This window comes from Ictidomys tridecemlineatus, chromosome 5, assembly GCF_052094955.1.
Source record: "Ictidomys tridecemlineatus isolate mIctTri1 chromosome 5, mIctTri1.hap1, whole genome shotgun sequence".
Taxonomy (NCBI): Eukaryota; Metazoa; Chordata; class Mammalia; order Rodentia; family Sciuridae; genus Ictidomys; species Ictidomys tridecemlineatus.
Genome location: NC_135481.1, coordinates 55,922,242 through 55,947,200, shown reverse-complemented (window position 1 = coordinate 55,947,200; position 24,959 = coordinate 55,922,242). Strand labels below are relative to the sequence as shown.

General features: G+C 35.8%; 1 long non-coding RNA gene across 1 annotated transcript; it reads right to left on the bottom strand.

The window, feature by feature from the left end:
• Positions 1 to 1,829: 1,829 nt before the first annotated feature.
• On the bottom strand, positions 1,830 to 6,027 carry LOC144377542 (uncharacterized). The gene is made up of 2 exons (XR_013438533.1): positions 5,618 to 6,027; positions 1,830 to 5,367 (listed from the first exon to the last, which is right to left on the bottom strand). It is a non-coding gene; the product is annotated as an uncharacterized LOC144377542 (long non-coding RNA).
• Positions 6,028 to 24,959: the final 18,932 nt, after the last annotated feature.

The following is a 24,959-nucleotide window of genomic DNA, read 5'->3' as shown; positions in this document are numbered from 1 at the left end:
TACCTTTAGGATTAAGACTCTTTTCCTAAAATTAATAGCAGTCCCAGATTAGTATTGGTTTCCATTTTTGATCAGTAAATTTCCATAATATGAAACCACATGTAATATGTTGTAGTATTAAAAGAACAGAACAATTTTGAAACATTTCCCTAAACTCTTCTTTAGCTTTTTGAGAGAGATTGGCTTACTTAAACTTAAATCACAGTGATTTTTCAGGAACTTAAATGCAGCAATGAAAACTGATCTTCAAAGCAATTTCTAAATTTTACCTCCTTGGGCTGGGGATGTGGCTCAAGCGGTAGCGCGCTCGCCTGGCATGCGTGCGGCCCGGGTTCGATCCTCAGCACCACATACCAACAAAGATGTTGTGTCCGCCAAGAACTAAAAAATAAATATTAAAAATTCTCTCTCTCTCTCTCTCTCTCTCTCCTCTCTCATTCTCTCTTAAAAAAAAAAAAATAAATAAATAAATAAATTTTACCTCCTTTGTAACATTTTTTTCTGGATCAACCTGATCAGTAAAGGAAGTCTTTTGCTCAAAGGCTGATTTATGATGGAATTACTGAAGTTTAAGTGTTCTTTGACCTTCTTCAGGTGTATTCACAAAGTTATACTATTATAAAATTTGCAAGAATAAGATATATTAACTGCAGTCAGTTAAAGTCAGTTGTATAAGGTTTTATTGGAGTGGCCAGTGGTACTTTGATGAGGACAGTTGAGTTTGGGCACCCATTTTCTCTGAGTTTAATGGATTGTGTGGAAGTTACTTGCATCCCTATCTAAGGCATCGTCAGTGTGTTCCAGTGGCCCACTGTGCCTGCTCAGCCAGCAGTAAGACTGGAAGGTTCAAGACCAGAGTCCAGAGCACCATATGAAGGGACTTTGAAGACAACTTCCATACCTTTCTCAAGGATTCTACCTCCGGTATTCATGCCCTGTGCAATTTGCTTCCCTTGAATTGGGATGGCAGTATTCAGGGGTCCCTTCCAACTGAATAGGATGAGATGTCACTTTTGTGATTAGGTCACAAAAGAGACAGTGTCTTCATCTTTGTTTCATATTCCCTCTTGCTTACACACTCTGATGAAGCAAGCTGTCATGTTGTGAGATGCTCAGGGAGAGGCCCATGTTAAAAGAAATTTTTTAAAAAATAGTAATCATAAGAAATAGAATTTCTCAGATTTCCCTGTTTGTGACCAAACCTATAGGAAACTTAAAATGTTTAATATATCTCTTATAGCTGACATATGAAAGAAATTTGATGAAAGTTTTCTAAAATTTTCTTATAATAATGTAGCAGTAATATATTATAAAGGCATTTCAGGTAATTAATGAAAAGATTGTTTTCTAGACTTTGTAAAATTTGTGGTATATGTCAGTTTCTTAAAGCTTGTATTTTGTTGTTATTTATTTTCTTACTTTAAATATTAATTCTTATCTATTAAAAAAGTAAAAATAAAAAAACTTTACATTACTGAGGAATTTTATTATTCAATGTATTATGTTTAAAAGTGGAGTTATCACTTTTTAAGTGTTTTGAATGTTTGAGGGAAAATGTTATGAAAATAGCACATTTAATTTTTTTAAAGAGGCCCAGAATAAAATATAACTAGGGATATTTCTTTGTATATGTAGAAAGAGCTCAGATATCAGCATTTAACATGTCTGGCACATAAAATTTTCTTCACATTTATACATGGAGAAAAGAATGAGAGAATTACTCTACACAGGATCATGATCTGTCTTTCACTGCTACAGATGCATCCTCATTCATACCCTTTGTCCAAAATACTTAACACAGCACTCTGAGGCATAAACAAAAAAGAAAATTAAAGTCAAAAGGCACAACTCTATTTATTTTAATTTAATCATCAGTATATAAGGTTTTCTGAAAATAGAAAGCATTTTTGAAAAGTTACTAATCTCATAGTTGTAAAATAGCATCATACAAACAGAAGAAAAACAAACAGAATTTTATCTTTAAAAAAAAAAAAAAACTTTCCACAAGTAACATATTTGGCAAGTTCAATCAGATTTTAGGTTTTCTTTTTTTTTTCAACCAAGAGATTTTATTGGGGAGGTTGCCCAAAGGGGAAGAAAAGAGAGGAAGAAAGCAAAAAAGGAGAGGAAGAGAGCAGAGAGCTCAGACTTTAGTTTTGATTAGATGCCAGCATTATGTATTCAGAGCTATAAAACAAATAGCTGTATCTTTCTATTTGTTGTAAAGCTGCATGATGTTCGTTAATGCTGTAGATACTCTTCTGAATTGGAATACCACTTGCCTAGAACAATTTATCCAATGATAAACATAATTTCCAATGCTTTTAGAATTATATTGATTTTTACCAAGATCCTAGTGTTGATGTTCATATTGTGAAATGAATGTGAATATATTCCTTTTGAAACAGAAGACCATTATAAGCCCTCTCTTTCTTGCCTTTTTGTATCTAAATAATCTTTACCTACTAGACATGGAATCATAGTAAAACTAATAAATTTTAACATGAAACAGACATAAAATATAAGGAAAATAATAAGTTTTATTCAAAAACCCACAAATTTCTGAAAAAAAGCTGCAAAAGAATGTTGCAGGAAAATGCTTAATAATTAGTTATGTTAGGTTTTTAGCAAATGCAAAGGGAATATTAATATAACTATTAGTACACAGCTCTCATTATGCATACTTATGTCAATTAGCAGAACTTATTAACTAAAAGGTGAAATTTTAGCAATAAATTATAGACTCTGCTGCAAAATCAAAGATAATGAGCTACCAAATATCAGATTTTATTAATGAGCTTTATTTGATGCTAATTTTCTCTAATTATATTAGAAAGAAAAAACTAATTTAGTAATGGCTCCTGGAACATAAATATAACTATTCATTATATTTCTTTTAAAGAAATGCATTAGGATGAAAAGGAAAGGTATGTAATTTCTATACTTTCAAGTTTAAATTTGAATTTTGAGCTTTTTGTCTATTTTTAATGATCACAATTACCTAAATATTAGGGAGTAAGATTAAAATATTTTATTTCAGATATCTCAAAAATTTTAGTTACTTTTCCTAGAGGAAAAGCAATAGGTATAAAGGCTCTAAAATTTCCTGATTTAATGCTGTTCCAACCTATTATGGATATATAGAAATTTAACTCATAGGTTATCATTGCCAATCTCACTTTATGATTTTAAGCCAATGGCAAATCAAATCTCTACATAGCCCACTGAAAAGCTGAGAATTTATTAAAAGGAGGGGCATAGGAATGAAAATGAGAAAATGAAAAGTTATACAAATCCTTCAAATTTAAAGAGTTAAATTATAATCATTTAAAGAAAAACAACTAGAAAAAATAGGTCATAGGAAACTAATAGTAGATACCTTCTCATTTTAATAGATTAAATAATTCATTCATTCACTCACTAATTTATTGTTCAATAGTATGATGTGAACACTTCCTACTACTGTGCTAAATTCTGGGATTATAGTGGTGAACCTATAAGGCATGATCTCTGCCCTCGTAGAACTTCAGCCTCATGAGATGCTTTATCTGGAGTCTCACAAACTGCAGTTCTAAAGAGTGGCTTATTATTTGTATTTGGAGACAAATATGATATAATTTTATAAGTTCAATAAAAGTCATCACTTAGCTTTTCTCAAAAAACAAAAGAAACAACCTAGTATTCTAGTAGCCATACTTGAATTAGCAAAGAGAACTAGCAGGGAGACAGCATGAGTGTGGCCTAAATAAGGAAGATAGATCTGTACTTCTTTGTATTCCTACCATAGACTGACAGAATCATCTCAGAAAGCTAAGAAAACAACCAGGCTTACATTTTCTCACTCATAAAGTGGTAGTTCTTTATTATTTATGAAGACTTTTAAGAAAAGTGAGATTATATATGATTGCCCAGTTGAGTCATCTACTTCAATCACTATTGTACAGCACATTTGTTTATCATTGCTGGTCAACAGGAAAGATAAGGAAGTAATACTCTGAAATAAACTCAAGCTCAATTTTTGTGTATGTAAGTTCAGGTGTTCTTCATAAAAAACTGGAGCTTTTAGCTCACTCTCAGACTACCAGATACAAAAGTTTTCTAGCTGCTCTGTTGTGTTTGGTGGTGACACAGGACAACAGAGTGGGCCTTCTTTCCTCTACAATGTGATCTTATCTCCATCATCACATGCAGACTTGCAGGCAGCCACATTTCATAGACATGTATTAGAGAGAGTCAAAGGCAAAGAATTAACACCTGCAGAAAGGATGCAAACCAGGCCATCACATTAAAGAATATAAATTGATCAAATGAAAATGTAGTAAATGACATCCTAATGGTCCCTATTCTGGCTTCCTAATTCTCTGTGTGAAAGATGCTTTTATGCACCACTGAAGTAGAGCCATCACAACCTCCAACTAGCCCCAGTTAGTTTAATTACAGCCTAATGCTCTCCAAATATACCTGGCATAAAAGCCTGTATAACTGCCTTTCCTTAATTTAGATGGGTCATATTGAGAACTTTTAAAAATCCAAACTTTAGTATAACTTTATAGCATACACAAAATATATATTCTTATCAAAACTGTGTACTCAAAGTATCTTTGGTATGATAACCAGATAATTTGCAATATTAAGGAGTTTAAGGATTGAAATCATGTGACTAAACTGCTATAAAAAACCTAAATGCAAGATACTATCTAATCTCTAATTATTTTTAATCACTGTGCAGTTTTGTCTTAAGACATGGAAAAAATGAATCAGGTGATTGTTTTATCTTTTTATCGATATAATAATAATAGCTAATAAGCACTAATTTCTCTACATATGACAACTCATTTAATTCTATAAAAAGACATATAATCATAATGAGACAGAGACTATTATCACTATTTTAAAGATGAGGAGACCAAAACATAGAGGGATTAATTAAATTACCTGATATCAAACAACATGTAAGTGGTATACTTGGGATTTGAACTTGAGCAGTCTGTCTCCAGGTCAGATATTTTAAACTACTACTTCAGACTGGCTGTACAAATATGTAAACACCAGTCAAGTCCTACTGTACCAGTAAGAATTCTTAGATTATGTCTTAGCACCCAAAATGTCCAGGAAGGTCAGAGAGCCAGGTATGGAGTCATTCATCCAGGAACAGTATTGAAAAGTCTGACAAAGACCTGGTCCCTTAAAGTCACCTTACTTCTCCCTCTGGGTACAACATCACATGTAAACCACTGACATTAGCCAAACTGAATTCAGGCTGCTGCTGCTGCTGGAATTGATTCTGCAAAATCCCTACTTATTTGCATTAAAGTCTTGCATCCAAGTCCAATCTCCATAGCTGATGATGATCACAGAGAATATATCCTGCAAAGATATTGGAGGCAAAACATTTGTTTTAGATGAAACAATTATATAAACAATTATATTTTGTTTCTGAGAATGAAAGCAATTTTAAATTGTTTATATGTGTCACCACTGAGAGGAATTTAAAGTCACCAAGAACATTTCAATTAATTAGGCACAATCAAGTTGTAGAGATAATGGAAAACAAGAGTGTTTCCTCAAGGATGTATTTTCCATTCCGATTAGCAAAAGTATCTCTGAAAATACTTACAGGAAGTGAGAGAATAGCTACTGGGTCTACATCTTTCTTTGCACGGCAGAACGTTTCACCTCATATGACGCTAATGGAGAAAAAATAGTTTGTTGTTTGAGTGTAAAGGCTAAATAATGATAAATTGGTTGCCTGAAGTGCAGTAAAGAAGAAACAAATGGATGTGTGGCATTAATAGAGTTAATTATAGATGCAGATTAAAAGGCAAGATTAAGTAGTGGAAGAAAAGCAGAGAGTCACCTTCGGCCCAGACCCGCCAAGCAGCAGCGGTCAGTCACCTAGCAACAAGTTTCCTATCCCCGCTGCGCTCTTTAATTCAGCAAATCTGCTCAGGATGGCGGGCTGTTCTCCTGACAAAACGCATTATGTAGGAGACGGAGGGATACAAAAATCCACTGTACACAGCACTCTGCTCCCTATTGACCACTGATCCTTTCTCTCAATCCACAAAAGAGGCTCACATAATGCCCTGAAAGGAGAAGAGTCTCCACAGAGAAAACATTTGCTTGTAATTGAGATTGACTACATAATGAAAATGATGTTCTTTTTAAAATTCTGCTTGTTGAGGCCACACTTTTTGTCTCCTGGCACTCAAAACACATCCCTGCTGGGAAAAGGGGCAAACATTGTAAAAACTCAAAACTGTGATTTTTTTTCTTGCATTGAAAACACCCATTCTGTAACAAAATGGCCAGGTCTCTCTCCTTAGAACTTAAACAAGTGATAAGAAGGTAAACAGGAAAACTTCTATTCAGAGTTGCTGTCACAAACACTTGCTTTGCTGAAGGCACACAGGCGATGCATGCTCATTGATTTGCACAACTGGACAAAAATGGCAGAGAATTTTGATTTCTTGATTGTGCCCTCTATGAAGAGACCATAAATTGCTGGTCAAAACTCAGTCTTCACTTCAAATATGGGGATTTAAACACCCGTTAAAATTTTAACTGGGCTGAAAAGAGGGAAAAGAGGGCAAGATAGCTCATCTTCTTAATCTAGAGAGAAAGAGAGGGCAAGATAACTCATCTTCTTAATCTAGAAGACACAATTAAAGTGACCTGTGTAGGGCTTAAGTTGATTTCCTATAAAAAGATTATGTAAGTGTCTTCATGAAGACTGATTCAGAACGATCACACTTCTTTTAAAACCAGATCACTATATTTATTCATTTTTAAAAATAATGAAATTATTCTTAGATTAGCAAGCATTAATATATATTTCTGTGTTCCTGTACTTCAAGGATTTTATCATACAAAATGACTTTTATAAAAAAATAAATGGTTTCATGCACATGAACAAAGTACAGTTACTGGAACATGCATTCAACAAACGTTCACCAGGCACCTACCTGTGCCAGGCATTATCCTAGACGCCAGGGATCCAAAGGCAGAAAATATATAGTCCTAGTCTCAAGAGAAACAGAAAAGCATTACACACTTACAGCGTGGACCAAAGGGTTCTAAGATAGAGTTTGGCACAGGGAACTAAGGGAACACCTAGAGTGATAATAGGGTCCAGAGTGCAGAGGAAGTGGCTACAAGATTCCAAAAAGAGAAAAAACTCTGACTGAGAATAGTTCAAAATGATTGGGAGCTGAATGGTGGAGAGTTTTGTGAGCATAAGAGGATGCACAGCCTCAGAAGTCAGGCTAAGGGCTTTTCTTAATGGGAGATTGATCTACAACATTGGTAGATCTCAATCAAGGATATTAAGTTTGCAGTGACATTAACAGGTAACTATTTGTGATTTTAATTTTCTTTTCCTAAAGAAACTGCTAGGTAAAAAGAAAAGTAAACTTCCCAGTATAGATCATCATTTAAATTAGATTATGGAGTTCAGATTTGACGGAAAACCCTGATGGGAAAACAGCATTGTTGATTTTATTGATTATTAAAGGGGAAAGATAATACTTCAATTTTCCAGGCATACTGAGTCTTAATATCACTGAGGCTACAGTACATTGGCAAACAGACTGATACAAGGCAGAAAATAGTTTAGGCATATGTACATCATGATTATGCTTATTAATAAAATTATGGTAAAGTCTGAATCTGAGCAACAGAATAAAATAAGTTATCTTCTGTCTTGACATGTCTTAAAAGTGAAAGTTGCTATGTCCTTATGATGAAAAACACTGATATTTGGTTGTGTGAACTATGTACCTTGGCAGAAAAATGCAAGAGTATATAGAATACAAAACAGACCTCAAAAAACCATTCTATCATCTACACAGAGACATGATTAAAAACACGTCAATACACAATATAGCAGTTCCCTAGAGTGTGTCATAGAAGGCAGCAATATGTACCACCTGCAACCATGAGCACCTCCCTGCCCTTTTTATACCCCCATTCTACCTTCCCACATCCTCAGAATACACTTTTGTCTAGACAAAGCACATGAAAAATCAGAACCAAAGATGAGTCAGTTCTAAATAATGATTTTATTTCTCTGGTAGATACCACATGCCTCTATTTGCCACATTGCTGATGGCACCCAATACAAGGCCCAGCACAATGCATTCTAGGTTTAGCACTTCTTGCTTGGATGGTTACCTAACTTTTTTTTTTGTAGTTGTAGATGGACACAGTGCCTTTATTTTATTTGTTTATTTTTATGTGGTGCTAAGGATCAAACCCAGTGCCTTACACATGGGAGGCAAGCACTCTGCTACTGAGCTACAGCTCCAGCCCCTGGTTACCTAATTTTTTGAATGGTATTTCAGTACTCAAGAGGCAAAAAGACTATGGGAAGTAACAATACTAAAATTCTCAGTATTATAAAGACAGGAACTGCTTTATTAACAGAAAGAGACCTCTTCCAAAAGCAAAGCTGCTCTCTCTTCCTTCACTTGAGGAGGTTTTTAAAATATATTTTGTGGTATCATTGGCCTAGAATCTTTCAAAGGCCCTTCCACCATTATATTGCAGCAGAAAGTCCTTTGAGATTTAACAGTTTCATCAAAATAGAATTTATGTTCTAGGCTTTGTTCTTGTTCCTTTCCAGGGTCTGTTGGTTCTTTATTTTGTTATTGCAGTAGAAATAAGTGGTTTCGAATATCTCTTCACTTATTTAAACAAGAACTAGTTTCTTGGGCAAAGAGAGGTTCAATTTTTACCCTGTTGCAATAAGCAGTAGCTAAACTGATGCTGATAGGCTCAGCAAGCTGCAGCATTCCCTTTCTCTCCTTTCCCAAAACATATCCTTGCAGAAGTTTCATGGTGGGTATTTCAGGGGCTACTCTACAGTGGCTTTCTTCTTTAGTAGGCAGAGTCATTGGGAAAACAGAGTCACAAAAATGCTGGCCTAGGGGGGTGGGCGGGGGGAGATCAGCTCTCTGTAAAAGGTGAATTTAAACTTCCTAATGAAACTGGGCCATATCAAGTCCACATGATGAACCACAGAGAATTTATAAGAGAATTATGTATAGAGTTATGGAAATGCAAGAGGCAGGGAGTCTCACTCCAATAATTTCTTTCAGAGAGCGCACTTAATAATTTCACAAATATTATCTTCTCACATTTATATCTAATCAGTTAAGCCACATTATCCACCCTCTTAGCTCTCTCGAAGAAGATTATCTGACATGTAGCATTCACCAGTTTTTCTGAAAAGGTTAATAGTTCACCAGCCAAAGTTAGAACTAAACAGAATTGATCATTCCTAAAACTCTTGGTTGAAATGTGAGGGCTTTGTGTTGACAGCCTACGGGTTGTAATGAGTCTCCAGTACATTCTTAAGGCCTGTTTCTTTTGCCTTGTGAATGGGGAGAATAAAATTATAGTCTCTAGGTGTTTTCCACGGTTCTTTCACATGCAGGCTTCCCAACACCAATTAAAGAGATTATGTCATCAAGTGAAAGGAAAGCTATAACTTGTATGTTAATGCTGTGATTACTTGAGACAGGGTCACAGGACCCAATAGCATAGCAGCTGACCTTAAAAAAATTAACTTTGAGCTCAATTCCTAATTAACCTTTTTCAATACAAGAAAGTGTAATTTCAGGCCATTGGTCCCCTAAAATACCCACTTTTTCTTGTACTATGAGTGTGTTACCAAAATCAATTAGTAATTGTCACAAATGTTTTCCTTTAATGATGTTATCTGTTATCTTTGAGGATGAATTTTTATTTCCACACCAAATATATTCCCTGTGTTTTTGCAGTGAATGAATCTGCAGGAAATATACTTAAATCTTCATAATTTTTGAGCATAAAAATAAGCTCATGTTGACTTGCAAAAATATCCAGTAAGTACAGTCATCCCTTGGTATCCATGAAGGATGGGGGGAAATTGGTTCTAGGACTTCCCCAGTGTGGATTCCAAAATCCATGGATACTCTGGTCCCTATGTAAACTGATGCAGTGTTTCCATATAACCTGCACACATACTCTTGTATACTTTAAATCATCTCTAGATTATTCTTTATACCTAATACATAATGTTAAATACAAAACACTGTATAAATAGTTATTATATTATTTAGGAAATAACAAAAAGAAATAATCTGTACATGTTCAGTACAAATGCAATTTCTTAATTATGTTCTATCTGTGACTGATTGCAGATCCAAAACCTGCAGATATGGAAGGCCAACTACATTGTATTTTGCCACTGCATTCCTAACAATGTAGGATTATCAATCATATAGACATGTAAATATATATAAATCTTTCAAGATAATGTTGAAATTAAAACTTTTCATGACTTGAAATTAATGTTCTCTGTAATTCTTAAAACTTAGCTCTGCTATATGAAGCATACTTTATTCCAGAAATTGCTCTCTGATAAAAGAGCTCTAATTATACTAGCTCTTAGGCCTGAAGTTAATAGCTGATGGACTCCACATTTCTTATCCTCTCTGGTGCCTCTGGCTGAACAAAAGAGCAAGTTACTTTCAAAGTAGTGCTGTATAATGCCTGAAGAGTTTTCTCCTGATGGTCACAGTTTGTCTCTGGAGATTATAAGGATTCTCTGAATAAGTGACTTTTACATCATTTAGTAATTACTCTCCTTTGACTCCTATATTAAAGCATTATTTTTCAAATTTTAAATCAAAATTAAGATTTTATATTATAGATTTAGAAAATAAATGTGACTTGAATGTAGATTCTACTAACTTATTCCTTTGACTACTTTGACAGCAGGTTGTAAATAACATGGGCCAAAATGTTGATTTGTTAATAAATTATTCAGAAACTATCCTAGCAACATGTGTATTTTTCTATTTTAGATTATCCCTAGTTTTGCTATTGCAGCACTTTTTATTTTGTTAAAATTGGACAAAGATGCAAAAAAAATATTATAATATTTAATGGAAATAATTTATAATTATTGCCCTTCTAGTTATATGATCCCAACATTCAGGACTGAAGTGGTACTGTGGTAGAAATAGAGCAATGAACTTTTTTTTTTAAAGGGCCCAACAAAAGCCCTGAAATACACTGGCAAATATGAATTTCTTACATATTCTTTGCCTCATGAACAATGTACAGAGGAATATACTGCTGTTTTGTTTATTGGTTTTATTTCTCTTGGAGCACTCATACATACCACGATTGAAAAGAAGAGCAAGGACTAATAATGAGACACAATTAAAGTATTGCATAGGTTTCGTTCGAATCTGAAAAATGATACCAAATTCATGGTAGAGAGCACAATAGAAAACAGTTAGAACACAGCTGGAAGAGTTGCCTTGATATCTAAGTATGCAATTGGCATTGATCCTTGGGCTTTTAGGATGAAAAAGGAAAAAAAAATCTCCCAGCTTTCAACCCAATCTATAAAATAAAGAACACATGATGTTGGAAAAAGCAAACCAAAAGTGCACAGTTTAAAGCAAATTTTATATAGGTATAGCATTATCTGTATGTGACCACCACTGCCCCCCCACCAAACACACACAAAACCAACCTGGAGGGGATGGTTCAGGATCTATTTATGTGTGTGTGTGTGTGTGTGTGTGTGTGTGTGTGTGTGTGTGTGTGTGTGTACTTGTCCATGGGGGTGATTGAGCACAGAAGGAGTTTAATATGGTTATAAAATGGAATTTGTCAAGGAAAGGCAGAGTAACTTTTTTATTTTTCTGTACTAGGGGATGCTCTACCACTGAACTACACTCAAGCCCTTTTTTTTTTTTTTTAATAGACAAGGTCTTACTAAGTTGTCCAGGCTGATCTTGAACTTATGATCTTCCTATCTCAGCTTCTCAAGTAGCTGGGATTATAGGTACACCACTACCTGGCAGTAATTTCTAAAATTACCCACACACTTGTTCAATTCCTGGTGGATTCTCTTGTATTGTTTGAATTGGTTCCTTGAATTAATTTAAAAAGGAATAAAGTTATGATAAAATTTGAGATACGCTAAATAACCCCCATTCTTCAACCGCTATCTGATATGAATTAAAGATAAGTAATTAGCTAACTCACACTATTAACATTTACCCTTTATTGGGTCAGCTGAAATATAAATCAACTTAAAAATGTATTACAATAAAGAACACATAATGTTGGAAAAAGCAAACCAAAAGTGCACCACTTAAAGCAAATTTTATATAGGCATAGCATCATCTAGCAATGGTCAATTATTAATATTTCTACTAAACATTAGCAGTTAAATGTGTCAAAAATATTTGTAACACTAATGTAACTTGTAACTCTGCAAGTCCTTTTGAAATCATATTTTTTCTGAAAAAAAAGACAAAGTATATGTAAATAGATATTAACATGTACCCTTTCAGTGTGCTTTTTCCTTAATCATTTGATTTATGAATATCTATGAACATATGGCGAATCTCATAAAAAAATAAACTTGAAGTAAAACATCTTCAAGTTCCTAAGTTATAATGATAGAAAGCAGGTGACACACTTAGTTCCTGTCTCTTATGATCTAGTCCCTTTTGTTGAAGTCAGAAGGTATTTGAGGCAAATTTCTAAGGTAACACAGAAAATTGGATAATCCAATGAAATTGCCATGAGATTGACCTTCATACAAAATGTATGTATACATCTATATGGGTATACAAATGCAAATGCATGTACTTATGGAAATGAGTGTATATACATTTATGTACAATATTCATTTCTAAGGTTATGTTTTAAGTAAAAATTTCTGCAAATGTTTGGGTGGAAACCCCTTCTAGTCATTATTGATCCTTACCAAGGCCGAATGAAAGCAACTGGAAAAAAAAAATTAGACAAAGGAGTTTGGGAACCTCAAGGTTTATAGCTCCTTGAAGTCACAGCATGAAAACCAGCCACGAAGGAGAGGAGGGCTCTGGTGGGGAGGGTGGCTTCTCTATCCACCTCCTTTAGAGCAGCTCAGGAGACAGCCCCCAGGAGAGTGGTATTAGAGCAGTTCCTTAGGTTAACACTCCAGAGCATTAGGCTAGGAGTTAGAAAACTGGTGCTTTCCAGTGAACACTTAATAAAGACATTCCTGGACCTAGACAGAGCTGCACTGTTCATGAACTCAGGCCGCATGCAGCTAGTGATTACAAAGAGTTCCTTGACAAGAAACAAACTTCAGTGAGTAGTAAGCCAGCATTTCTAAGTAGCCCACTGAGAAGAAAATGCAGTTCAAACAAACAAACAAACAAAAAGCCCCACAATACTTTGCAAGTGTTATTAAATTGCTAAAGGAAAACAAAATACCTGCAATGTATTATAGTCAGTGTTTAGTTTGAATTAAGTCTTTACCTTAAATATTATCATTGCTGATATTTTATTTACTTTTATGTTTATTTATTTATTTATTTATTCTAGTTGTAGTTGGACACAATACCTTTATTTTATTTATTTTTATGTGGTGCTGAGGATCAAACCCAGGGCCTCGCACTTGCTAGGTTAGTGCTCTGCCACTGAGCCACAACCCCAACCCTTATTGCTGATATTTTAATGAAGCCTCGAATGCTAAATTACTTGAACTGATTGAAAATTGTCAGACGTTAGTTTTCAATGACTTAAAACCACTGGAATGAATTTGGAAACAAGGTTTGCTCTGCCACCTGCTGGCTGTTTCGAAATAAGGCTCTCTCAGGAACTTGCCATATTCAACAATGAACCTCAGCCCCTCCTTGAAAAAAGGATGTACTATATTGCAGAAGAATTCATCTGGCCTGTAGATGGTAGAAATAGCATTGGACTGGACCTAGCATCAGAAACTCTGGGATGGAGAGGTGTAGGTGGTTTGCGGGAGTCCCAATTTTACCACTTCCTGTATGGCCAGTTGCCTAAGTCTTCAGAGACTTCCTCCATCATTAGAACTGATCTTCTTGTCCATGGCCACCTTTACCCAACAATTTAGTGGCCTTGTGTATAGGTCAGGTATTATGTGATATCTCCCTTACCTCAAATAGGAAAGTGCTTTTAAAACAATCAGGCAGTGGAAGAAAAATATATTTTTCAGAATTATGGGTGGAAATAGCATGCAGTCAGTCCCTTGGCTTCTTACAATCTGTAGTTCATTGGGCATTGTTACAAAGCTTTTTATCAAGTTCACAGTCTAACTGGACCAGTCACCTTAAATTATCTTGAGAAAAAATGGAAAAGTATAAATGTGTGCATATTTGCTTAAATACTAAACCAGTTTCCCAACTTCGGTAGATCCTCTGACCTTTAACTACTTCACCTCTTCCAAAAACACATATTCCAATTAGAAATTGTAAACATTCCTACGTTTGTGCTTTGAATAGAGTGGGAAAGCATCTGTAATCATAAAAACAAAATTACCTTCCCCATCTTTTCTAGTTATGCCAAATAGTTTTCAATGGTAGCTTTAATGGAACTCAGGGAAACAAAACTGTGATACACAACATAAAAGCCAAAATTGAATCAAGTTGCCACACTGAACTTTTTTTATAAAACAATTTCTTGATTTCCCAGCTGTGGACTATTCCATTTCTTTAAACCCTAATAAAGTTTCCCCAATTCACCCTTGTGAAGGATTCTGTTGTTGAGATTTAATACAAATTTGCAGGCATTTACAAAAGGAAGGTCAGGCAAAATCACATCCTCCCCAATTGCTTTATTCTTCACATAAATATCCCTTAAAATAGGTTGTTGGGGTTTTTTTTGGATTTTTTTTTTTTTAAATACTCCTGAGCAGTACTGCAATCAGTTTCACAAAACAAACATGGAATTCTGAAGTTAGGCAAGCCCCTGAGTTTGCTTGAGGGAGACAATGTCCTCCTTGTCACTTGGTTTTCTTTTCTTTCTTTCTTTCTTTTTTTTTTTTTTTTAAGGAAGGTTGCTTTTTTTTTTTCTCCCCTGTCCTGTTTGTAGACCACCCATGAACCTTTTTATTTTTCTCATTTAATCTGAGAAAGGGGAGAAAAGGAGACTTGTTGCCCTTAGCAGTTCTTGGGCTTTTCTCCCAATAGGGTAAGTTAATTATTTTAACCTACTGATGAGGGGTGGTCAGGTCAGTTGGTGTGGGAGGGAGGGGGAAACAGGTGTTTCACACACCTGCACTTCTAGGCTTAATTGCTCTGAAATCTTCTAGGCTCTCAACTGCATTTTCCTTTCTTTACAGAGGCTCAGAGGAGGGGTTCCATTTGTGGAGTTCTTAACTAATGGTAGCATAAATATGCAACCACTTTTGACTGAACAAATTATTTCCTTTAAAATGAACTCCAGGTAAATTTAATTAGAAAAAAAGGTGATTGACAGGTATGACTCTGAATGCAAGGATTAAAAGTCTTAACTGCTGTTAAAAGAAAAAGGCAAAGTCAGGAGTCAGCCATATTCTGTTTTCTTCTCACAGCAGTGAGTTCAGGTAAAGAAAACGAGGATCAATGGTGATGGAATTCTTCACATTGTGTGTGATATCCACCACAACTAAATATAAAAGTAGCTTTATTTTTTTCAATAGAGTGCATAGAAAAGTCAACTTTTAAAAAATGCTGAGATAGGTCTGGGGCCATGACTCAGTGGTACAGTGCTTGCCTAGCATGTGTGAGGTCCTGGGTTCAATCCCTAGCACTGCAAAAATATTAAAAAATTTAAAAATTGAGATAATTTACATATCAAAATGAGTAATTAATGTGATATTTTTGTATTCACTTTAACTGCTTTCATAGACATAGCATATAATTGTTTATCATGTACAATACACTCTAATATGTAGTTTTATTTAACCTTGACACCAACTCTGTAAAGTAATTCTGATTATTAACTTCATTTTGCAGGTGCTGAAACTAAGGTAGTGGGCTGGGGATGTGGCTCAAGCGGTAGCGTGCTCACCTGGCATGCGTGCGGCCTGGGCTCGACCTCAGCACCACATACAAACAAAGATGTTGTGTCCGCCAAGAACTAAAAAATAAATATTAAAAAACTCTCTCTCTCTCTCTCTCTCTCTCTCTCTCTCTCTCTCTCTCTCTCTCTCTCTCTCATCTCTCTTAAAAAAAAAGAGAGAAAGAAAGAAACTAAGGTAGAAGGAGTTTATTAAGTTATCCAAGGCCAGTTAGTAAGAGCTTGGGTGAGGATTCAAACATAAGCAGCACAGTCCAGAGGCTGTGACTCCTAGAATCATTCAATCTCTAGAAGTCAAGAACAATCAAGTCTCCCAACACTAAGCTATTTTCCCGGAGCTCATCTATTTGCTTCCTAAGGGAAGGTGAGGCAAGATAAAGATTAGAACTTCAGTGCTGAGCAAAAAACTCAAGAGTTCATTGCCTAGTTGAGTCAAAAGAACCACAGAACACACAGTATATTTAATAAATGGTATAGAAAAATTCTAGAAAAGGCATAGAGCTTCAGGATGTATCAGGCCTCAAGTGAGGAAATCTTGATTATAATTCTAAGTTGGAAAATTGATTATTTTGGAACTAATTCTCCTGTTCAATGAATAAGTAATCTGTGGGAGATTTGGTCAAAGTTTCACAACAGGGTCAGAGTCAGATAAAGATTGAAATCAAGAAACACTTTCTTCACAGAGTGCCTTTTAATTTCTGGGTAACCTGCTTTTCTTCCTCAGGTAAGGACAATTACACCAGTTAATTATACCAAAAATTCAACAACCTTGCTATGTGACTGACTTCTTGCCTATTGGTGAAAAGGGCAACTGAAATGGAAATATAGTCTGTTAGACTGACATGAACATTTCTCTTTGGGCAGCAGCTATTATACGCTCACTTGACACAGGAAATCAGGTGTCAACACTGGCAGATTACGTCAAGTAAATATTCTAGTCTCAGACAAAAGAACCTCAGTCCTTGCTTCCGCTTTCCTTTTTGCCTGCCCTTTTCATTTTTCCTTATTCATTTATAGGAATGGTGGAGGTGTGGAAATAGGAAAGGGGGAATCCCCACTAGAACTGCCTGGAACCTCTCTTTGCTTCCTGATGGATCCCAGAACCTTCCTTTCATTACGCCTGGCTCTGGCACCAGTTCCCTTTTGGCCATTTGTTTCCAGTTTCTAGAATGACCATAAACTCACCTTAGAAATGGACATCGCTGAGACATATTAGAATTTTAGGTGGAAGGGCCCTGGGGGAGAGGGGTGTAGCTCAGTGGTAGAAGTCGTATTTAGTATGCTAGAGGCTTTAGGTTCAATCCCCAGCACACACACAAAAATATGAATGGGAAATGGTGTGCAATTGGAACATAAGTCATCTGTGCAAAATTCCCCTGGGATACACTAGATGTTAGTGTAGGAGGCTGAAATACAGAGCAAAAGTTTCAGAGAAAGATCTACCAATGTGTTGTGAGTTACTTTGACCAATAGCCCTTATCCAAATAGAGTTGTAACCTAATTGTCTTTTCCCACCCTTCCATTATAGTACTGGGTGTTGGATAACAATACTTCTCAAACTTCAGATGTGCATAAAAGCTACCTGGGGATCTTGTAAAAATAAAGATTCTGATCTAGAAGGTTTCAGATGGGTCCGAGAGTCTGCATTCCCAATGAATTTTAGGTGATGTTGCTGATTTGTAGACTTACTTAGAGTGTCAAGGGGTAGAGTAACCACAGCAGGTTTAAAGACAAATCTGTTCCCTTTTTTTGTATGAATAAAGTTACAATTTTAAGAAAGTTATTTTTTTAAATGTTAATTTTTTTGTATGCCAGACTTCGCCTATCATTGTGTGTTTTATTATGTTCGACCTGTGTTTTTCAGATAGTTGGACTAGTTGAGAGAATTTGAACAGTAAAATTGGTAGATCTAATTTACTAGATTTACATACTTAACAAGTTTGTGTTAATTTTTATGTATAAGTCTCCCCTTTAAGTGTTCCAGGTGTTTGAGAGAATCAAATATGCTGGAATTTAAAATTGTGTTTTGAAATGTCTAAGGGGAGTTCAATAACTATGTAAGAAGTACAAAAATTTAGGAAAATTTAACCTTTCTCATTTGACACAATTAAACACTGATCAAAGAATAAGACAAAGAAATACACGTATATAACTTGTTGATCAAATAGGAAATTATAATGAAAATGAGAAAGTATTGAGAATAGGTGACAAAATACTATATATCAAAACTTGTGGAATAAGGTTAAACTTATAATTATAGAATAAAAATAATAGTAACAATATTACAGTGCTTAGGGATCAACATGGGGCCTTGTATACACTAGGCAACTGCCCTATCAGTGAGCCATAACCCAAGCACAAAATTCATACTTGTTCATAATTAGAAAAAAGAAAAGCTGAACATTAAGAGTTAGAACAAGAACAACAAGAAAGAAAGGGAATTAAGTAATAAAGATAATAGGAATTAGCTGAATAGAAAAAATAGAAAATAAGGAGAATCAACAAAGCTAAAAAACTGGCCATTTGAAATGACTTATAAATTACAAACTTTTATAAAGACAGAGTGAAAAAACTAGAGGATATATAAGTTCAATATGAAAAGGAAACAACTATAGGTGCTGCAGGAATTTTAAAACATTATGGGGATGGAACCAATTGTTTGCAATTATATTGAAAACTTAGGAGAAATGGACAGATCCTAAGAAAAAAAATATCATAAATGTCACTCACAAAAGAAAAGTTGAATGGTTTTATAACCATTCAAAAATGGAATTAGTAGTTTAAAAATTCCACAGATAGTGTGGCTCAGCAGTAGAGCACTTGCCGGGAATGTGTGAGGCACTGGGTTTGATCCCTAGCACTGCAAAAATAAATAAATAGATAGATAGATAGATAGCAATGATAATAAATAGATAGATAGATAAATAAATAGATAGATAGATAGTAATGATAATAATAAATTAAATAAATAAAAGTTCCACAAAGATTAAACACTATTCTCTGTCACTTTTAACAGTTTACCAAATATAAAAAGGTATAGGAAAAAAGAACACTCCAAACATACGTGTAAACAGAAATCCCAGGGGGATTAGAGACTTAGATGTAAAAGGCAAAACTATAAGCTTTTGGAAGATGAGTGTCTTTATAACCTAATGATGGGGAACTATTCTTAAGACACTAATGGCACAAACTATGGAGGAAAAAACTAACAATAAAGAACTTGCCTAGTATGGTGGCTCACACCTGTGGTCCCAGATACTTAGGAGCACGAGGCAGGAGGATTGAAAGTTTGAAGCCCTGGGCAACTTAGCAAGATCCTTTATCAAGGTAAAATAAAAAGGGTTGGGGATGTAGCTCAGTGGTACAACACTTGTCCAGAATGTATAAAGCCCTAGATTCAATCCCCAGTGACACATACACACACACACACACACAAAAAAAAAAGTTAAAGAATAAATTGTGATATAGTCATATAGTGGAATATTATATAATATTAAAATAAAATAATACAAACAACATGAATATTAGGAATACAGCATCATAGAATATCTAAAGCATCAGCAAGCATTTGGCCCACATTCCTCTGTCTAGCAATCAAATCATTCCATAATCCATAAAGCCAATTTAATCTATCCAATCTCATATCCTTCCCCAAAGCACATTAAGTCATCATGTCTACTAGGCACAGCTTTTTTCATAGTTCCTCATGAATGCCATGATTCTGCCTTCTGCCTTGACTTCACTTAGATTGTCGCTGAGCTTACAGTGGATGCTCTCTCCTGATTCACCAAATCCACCTGGTCTTCCAAGCCCACCCGAATCTCCACCTCCATAGGAAGCCTTCTGTAACTGCTCAAGGGTTCTGAACTCCTATTGAGTTTACAGCTGGGTCTATGAAGTTTTATGGCTAATTGTTCTCCAGGAAAACTAAATTTAAGAGGTATATACTGAACTCCTATTATTCGAAGAGCCTGTGTGAGGTGTGTCAAGAGGGCATGAAGAAGATTAATTTAAAATAGTTCTTATTCGAGGGCATGGTGGCACTTGCCTGTAATCCAATTACTCAGGATGCTGAGGCAGGACCATCACAAGTTCGAGGTTAACTGGGCAACTTAGTAAAACTCTGTTTCAAAATAAAATAAAAAGTGTTGGGGGTGTAGCTCAATGATAGAGTACTTGTCAGGTATTTGCAAGGCCCTGGGTTCGATTCCCAGTACTGCCAAAAATAAATAAATAAATAAATAAAAGTTCTTACTCTCCAGCTCTATGGAGTGATTTGTGAAAACTGGGGAATGAGGCAAAGTTCTTTAGCTAACAGCTCTTAAGGAAGTGGAGAAGCAACAGGTATGGCAGTGTTTTGGCCATGGGCTCCACAGACCTGAGTTTTGGTTCTGACTCTCCCATATGCTAGCAGTGTGATCTGGTACAAAGTTATTTTTCTGGGCTTTAGATTTCCTATCTGTGTAACATGTACTGGTGCTACCCCATGCCCTATGATGATGTGCTAAGGGTGGAGCCTGACACAGTAAGCAAAGAAAGAGACTCTTAGCAATGAAGATGGCTAGGGTTTTAGCAGTTGCAGATGGGGGAAAGTATGCAAGCTTTAGAGAACAGGAAGAGCTTGTAGGCAGCATGAGTTGCCTCTGTAAAGTGTGGTGTGCCGGGGCACAGAATTGAGGCAAGAGGGGTCCAGGGGAGGAGAAAGAGGAGGGATCTGAGAAGTGTGTGCTTAATCCTTGAGTGAGAGCATTGACAAACAAGAGACATGCTTGCCTCTAGAAAGCCCTGGGAAAAGAGAAGAATCAGGGAAATTGATTAAAATCATGATAAAATTTTACTGGTTTTGGCTGTAGTACAAAAATAATAATAAAAATAATAAAGATTTCTTGGAAAATTGGGAATGGAAGCACCATTTGACCCAGCTATCCCTCTCCTCGGTCTGTACCCAAAGGACTCAAAAACAGCATACTACAGGGACACAGCCACATCAATGTTTATAGCAGCACAATTCACAATAGCTAAACTGTGGAGCCAACCTAGATGCCCTTCAATAGACGAACGGATAAAAAAAACTGTGGCATATATACACAATGGACTATTACTCAGCAATAAAAGAGAATAAAATCATGGCATTTGCAGATAAATGGATGGAGTTAGAGAAGATAATACTAAATGAAGTTAGCCAATCCCCCCCCCCTAAAAAAAAAACAAATGCCGAATGTTTTCTCTTATATAAGGAGGCTGATTCACAGTGGGACAGGGAGTGGGAGCATGGGAGGAATAGGCGAACTCTAGATAGGGCAGAGGAGTGGGAGGGAAAGGGAGCGGGTATGGGGTTAGAAATGATAGTGGAATGTGATGGACATTATTATCCAAAGTACATGAATAAAGACATAAATTGGTGTTAATATACTTTGTATACAACCAGAAAAAAATAATAATAATACTGTCAATAGTAGTTGAAAATTGTGGGACTGGGGTTGTGGCTCAGTGATAGAGTGCTTGCCTAGCATATGTGAAGCACTAGGTTTGATTCTCAGCACCATATAGAAATGAATAAATAAAATAATGGTCCATTGACAATTTAAATAAACAACTAAAATATTTTTTAATTTAAAAATATTATAAAAATATTGTTTATATTTTGCATCAATGAAAACATAAAAAAGTAAAAATTGACAGATACTTATTGGGGATCTATAGCTCTATAGCTTTATTACAATAATGTTGTTGACACTTTTCTTTGTGTGTGGTGCTGAGGACTGAACCCAAGGGCATTCGACCACTGAGCTACACCCCCAGATCTTTTTACTTTTTATTTTGAGACAGGGTCTCATTAAGTTGCCCGGGCTGGTCTCTCAAAGTTGGAATCCTCCTGCCTCAGCCTCTTGTCTTGATATTTATTTTATTACTAAAACTATTACACAAATATAACAAAGAATTTTTATCATGGGGAAAACTGCATAACTCTCAGTTATCAGTGACAAACTTGGGTAGTACATCACTGATACTCTTCTTTATTCTAGAAATGGGCAGAGAGAGGGGACATATTTAAAACAGGAACTTAAAGTGATGTTTTGGACCAAAATAGTTTGTTTTCATGTTTAAATAGTCATGACAAATAATTTTCAAGTAATGTAACAAATTAGTTATTTAACAAAAACAGGCAAATTAATTTAAAGATTAAACTAAATGGTTTGTGGTCTTTGCAATACCTGAAATGTTCATCCAATTCACTTTAGTACCCAGACTAGACTTTAAAAAAAAAAAGGTCCCTGAAAGATTTTTCTCATCTTTATCAGTCAAGGAAGAAGAAAAAGTATTTTTCTTCTACCCGCCCCCCTCGCCTACATACTTTACTCTGGGCCTTTGAGTCTCTTGGTGACCCTGCTAATAAAGACACAGATAAAATAATTAGGAAGAAATATCATGAAATCGGTTTCATTTGTGACTTTCTGACAAGAGCCCCCTAGAGTTTAGAAACCAGGGGCAGCGATTCTGCCATTTACTAATTCTTCATGCCATGAATATAGACAATGAGGAAGATTGTCTCTTTCATAACTGATAAAGAAGTCAAAAGCCTTTTCCCTTGTCTCTAAATTCCTGACTTTTCCTCCCAACAGTTTATGGTGAAGTTTCACTCACTCAATTTACAAATTAATAAACTTAGAAAATGAATTGATTTGTTCATGATGGCACAGCCCACTCAAATAATTCTGATGGGCTGGGGTTGTGGCTCAAGCGTCCTTGCCTGGCATGCGTGCGGCCCGAGTTCGATCCTCAGCACTACATACAAACAAAGATGTTGTGTCCACCGAGAACTAAAAAATAAATATTAAAATTCTCTCTCTCTCTCTCTCTCTCTCTCTCTCTCTCTCTCTCTCTCTCTCTTTCTCTCTTAAAAAAATAATAATTCTGATGCATTCTATACCTCTTTGGACTACTAAAAACAAAGCAAAACCAAAAGTTGCTTGTTTTATATAACTATAAATTTATTTTTTAAAATCTGGAAGATTCAGTTTTGCTAAGTACAGATCTTGCTTCTTTCTATTTTCTAGGTATTACGCAAAGAATGTACAGAAGACATGAGGTTTGGTAGTACACACCTGTAATCCCAATGGCTCCAGAGGATCGAGAGTTCAAAGCCAGCCTCAGCAAAAGTGAAGCACTCAGCAACTCAGTGAGACCCTGTCTCTAAATAAAATACAAAATAGGGCTGGGGATGTGGCTCAGTGGTTGAGTGCCCCTGAGTTCAACTACCGGTACCAAAAAAAAAAAAAAAAGAATGTACAGAAGAATATTTATAGTGCATCAGGAAATGCTAGTATACATGCCAAGTCTGCAATCATATAAGGTATATAGCTTCACAAAGGAAAATATCCCTTCTTAAAAATTAGTTTGGAAAGATTTCTACAGTGTGATGCTTCAAAAAAAATTAATTGTTAATCACCATGGTATCCTTTCTTTAAAAGATATAATTTATAGATATTTCAATTGCACCATCAAATACCACAGCTTCTAAGATGGTTCAAAATGCTATGCAATTACCTGACTTCCACAAATATTTCCTGGAAATGGGAATAATGGAAGTTGATAATATTTCCTACTGAGGTGGGATTCCCAACACACTGACAGCACCTGTCACATGTGTCTGAGAAGTGGGAACTTGACAGAACCACAGACAACCTGAGGACAAAACATGCTTCACTGTGAGACAGGCTTTATTACTAATGGTTATTGTTGCTTCAATTTAAGAAGCACATACCCACGAGAACATAGAGGTATTACAATCAGAGTGCAGTCACTTAACGTTAAGAGCATTCTTTTTTGAGTGTGTTGTGAACAAGAATTTCTCCCATTTTATTCATAACAATCCAGTATGGTAGGGACTATATCATCTTCATTTTATGACTGAGGAAACTGAGGCTATGCAATAGAATTGTAACAAATGAGTAAGATACTTGGGGGCATCAAATCTAGGTCTGCTTTTGTCACACCCTGACTCCCAACTACTGTGCAGTGACCTCTGCTGCCAAATTCTGGCTTGGATTGGACCCTCACCCTGTGTAGTAACAGGATTCAGCACAGAGCAGGTAGGGCTTATGCCATCCGCCTCTCTTTCTAGAGATGGTGGGGTGTAGAACCGTCAGGCAACAGAGCTGGGACTGCACCTTTTGCTGCCCTCTCTGCCACTCTTTGCTTGACACCACACTTCTCTCTGCCTTTTACAATGTTGCTGACTTCTTTTGTAGTTACTCTAGCAGCTGTACTATGGCAAAGCTGTTGAAGTGGGAATTTTACCATTGGGTCAAATCTGTAAAATAAGAGCGTCCTCAGTTCAAGTCCCTATAGATGAAATCTTAGTGTCACAGGCAGCAACATCACTGTGACTAGTTCAGACCTTCTGTTTTGAAGAATGAGAATTAACAATTAGTTTCCCTGTCACTGAGAGATTGGATGCAAGATGAATTGTTTGCTTAGATGGTCCAAAGCATCTCCGATTTACTGTGCCATAATTTAATCATTTTGTGCGTCTGAATTTGACTGCTGTTTCTCTTTATGGCACATGAGATCTCTGGAAAGTGGAGCTAAGCCACACCCATGCTCTGTTGCTGCAGCCATTCAACAAATGATAATGGCTTTTCTCCTGGACAGCAGACAAAGGCTGTTCTTTTTTTTTTTTTTTATGTTTTTTAGTTGCCAATGGATTTTTCACTTATATGTTTATTTATGTGTGGTGCTGAGGATCGAACCCAGGGCCTCACACGTGCCAGGCAAGTGTTCTACCACTGAGCCACAACCCCAGTCCCTCTTATTTTTTTTTTAATAGTTATAATTCCCACTCTCATGGGAGTATATTTTCTGAGGGAGAGAGGCCATCAAACAAGCAAGTACAATTAAGTAAAACAACAATAAGGGAAAATTGAAGGCTTTAAGTGAGATCAGGGGAAGGGAACTCATATTAAAACTGAGAGATGCATTAGTGAAGTCTCCTCAGAGGAAAGACCTGAAACATGAAGGAAGAACAGGGATTACTCAAAGAAAATGGCCCAAAGAAGGGGGGAGAGGGAAAGAGAAGACAGGTAGAG